Below are 3,481 nucleotides of genomic sequence, written 5' to 3' on the forward strand. Positions count from 1 at the left end.
CAAATGTAAAAGAACAGATATCACAACAAACTGTCTCTTAGATCACAGTGTAATCAAATTAGAACTTAGGATTAAGAAACTCACTCAAAACGGCACAAATACATGGAAACAGAACAACCTGCTCCAGAATGGCTACTGGGTAAATAACGAAATGAAGGCAAAAATAAAGATGTTCTTTGAAACCAGTGAGAACAATGACAAAAAACACCAGAATCCCTGGGACACATCTAAAACAGTGTGTAGAGGGAAATTTATAGCACCAAATGCCCACAAGAGAAAGGAGGAAAGATCTAAAATCGACAGCTCCACATCACAATTAAAAGAACTAGAGAAACAAGAGCAAACAAACTCAAAAGCAAGCAAAAGGCAAGAAAGATAAGAGCAGAACTAAAGGAGATAGAGATACAAAAAAACCCTTAAAAATTCATGAATTTAGGAGCTGATTTTTTGAGAAGATCAACAAAATTGGTAGACCACTAGAAAGACTAATAAAGAAGAAAAAAGACAAGAATCAAATAGACACAATAAAAAATGATAAATGGTATATCATCACAGATCTCACAGAAATAGAAACTACCATCAGAGAATACTATAAACTCCTCTATGCAAATAAACTAGAAAGTCTAGAAGAAATGGATAAATTCCTGGACACATACACCCTCCCAAGATTAAACCATGAAGAAGTTGAATCTCTGAATAGACCAATAACAGGCTCTGAAATTGAGGCAATAATTAATAGCATACCAACCAAAAAAATCCAGGACCAGATGGATTCAAGAGTGAATCCTACCAGAGGTACAAAAAGGAGCTGGTACCGTACCATTCCTTCTGAAACTATTCCAATCATTAGAAAAAGAGGAAATTCTCCCTAATTCATTTTATGGGACCAGTATCATGCTGATACCAAACCCTTGCAGAGACAAAACAAAAAAAGAGAATTGTAGACGAATATCGTTGATGAACATTGATGTGAAAATCCCCAATAAAATACTGGCAAATGGAATCCAGCAGCACATCAAAAAGCTTCTCCACCACGATCAAGTAGTCTTCATCCCTGGAATGCAAGGCTTTTGCAACATACACTAATTAATAAATATAATGCATCACATAAACAGAATCAATGACAAAAACCACATGACTATCTGCATAGTTATAGAAAAGGCCTTTGAAAAAATTCACAGACTTTCCTCATGAAAACTCTCAATAAACTACATATTGATGAAATGTATCTCAAAATAATAACAGCTATTTATGACAAACCCACAGCCAATATCATACTAAATCAGTAAAACTGGAACCATTCCCTTTCAAAACTGACACCAGACAAGAATGCCCTCTCTCACCTCTCCTATTCAAAATAGTGTTGGAAATTCAGGCCCGAGCAATTAGGCAAGAGAAAGAAACAAATGTATTCAATTAGGAAGTCAAATTATCTCTATTTGCAGATGACATGATTGTATATTTAGAAAACCTTATCGTCTCAGCCCAAAATCTCCTGAAGCCGATAAGCAACTTTAGCAAAGTCTCAGGATAAGAAATCAATATGCGAAACCCACAAGCATTTCTATACACCAATAACAGACAGAGAACCAAATCATGAGTGAATTCCCATTTACAATTGCTACAAAGAGAATAAAATACCTTGGAATACATCTTACAAGGGATGTGAAGGACCTCTTCAAGGAAAACTACAAATCACTGCTCAACGAAATAAAAGAGGACACAAACAAACAGAAGGACATTCCATGCTCATTGATAGGAAGAATCCATATTGTGAAAATGGTCATACAGCCCTAGGTAATTTACAGATTCAATGGCATCCCCATCAAGCTACCAATTACTTTCTTCACAGAATTAGAAAATACTACTTTAAAGTTCATATGGAACCAAAAAAGAGCCCATTTCACCAGGAAAATCTAAGCAAAAGAACAAAGCTGGAGGCATCACACTACCTGACTTCAATCTATACTACAAGGCTACAGTAACCAAATAGCATGGTACTGATATCAAAACAGATCTATAGACCAGTGGAACAGAACAGAGGCCTCAGAAATAACACCACACATCTACAACCATCTGATCTTTGACAAACCCGAGAAAAACAAGCAATGGAGAAAGGATTCCCTTTTTAATAAATGGTGCTGGGAAAAGTGGCTGGCCATAGATAGAAAGCTGAAACTGGATCCCTTTCTTACACCTTATACACAAATTAATTCAACAGGGATTAAATACTTCAATGTTAGTCCTAAAACCATAAAAACCCTAGAAGAAATTCTAAGCTACAACATTCAGGAAATAGGCATGGGCAAAGATTTCATGACTAAAACACAAAAAGCAATGGCAACAAAAGCCAAAATAGACAAATCAGATCTAATTAAACTAAAGCTCTTCTGCACAGCAAGAGAAACTACCACCAGCGTGAACAGACAACTTACAGAATGGGAGAAAATTGTTGGCAATCTATCCATCTGACAAAGGGCTAATATCCAGAATCTACAAAAAACTTAAACAAATTTACAAGAAAAAAACACCATCAAAAAGCGGGCAAAGGATATGGACAGACACTTCTCAAAAGAAGACATCTATGCAGCCAACAGACACATGAGAAAATGCTCATCATCACTGGTCATCAGAGAAATGCAAATCAAAACCACAATGAGATACAATCTCACGCCAGTTAGAATGGCGATTATTTGAAAGTCAGGAAACAACAGATGCTGGAGAGGTTGTGGAAAAATAGGAAGGCTTTTACACTGTTGGTGGGATTGTAAATTAGTTCCACCATTGTGGAAGACAGTGTGGCCATTCCTCCAGGATCTAGAAATAGAAATACCATCTGACCCAGCGATCCCATTACTGGGTATATACTCAAAGGATTATAAATCATACCACTATAAAGACACATGCACACGTATGTTTATTGCAGCACTATTCACAATAGCAAAGACTTGGAACCAACCCAAATGTCCATCAATGATAGAACTGATTAAGAAAATGCAGCAAGTATATACCATGGAATAGTATGCAGCCATAAAAACGGATGAGTTTTTGTCCTTTCCGGGGACTTGGATGAAGCCAGACACCATCATTTTCAGCAAACTCTCACAAGGACATATAACCAAACACCACATGTTCTCACTCATAGGTGGGAATTTACCAATGAGAACACTTGGACACAGGCAGGTAACATCACACAACGGGGCCTGTCAGGGGCTGGAGGGCTAGATGAGAGATAGCAGTAGGAGAAATATCTAATATAAATGATGAGTTGATGGGTGCAGCAAAACAACATGGCACCTGTAAACCTATGTAACAAACCCGCACGTTGTCCACATGTACCCTAGAACTTAAAGTATAATAATAATAAAAAAAAAGATTGATTTACATGTGTTGAGCAATACTTACATTGGAGAGATAACTCCTTCTTCGTCATGGTGTATAATCCTTGCAGTATGTCATTGAATTTGGTGTTCTAATGTTC

Source organism: Pongo abelii, chromosome 23, assembly GCF_028885655.2.
Source record: "Pongo abelii isolate AG06213 chromosome 23, NHGRI_mPonAbe1-v2.0_pri, whole genome shotgun sequence".
Lineage (NCBI taxonomy): Eukaryota > Metazoa > Chordata > Mammalia > Primates > Hominidae > Pongo > Pongo abelii.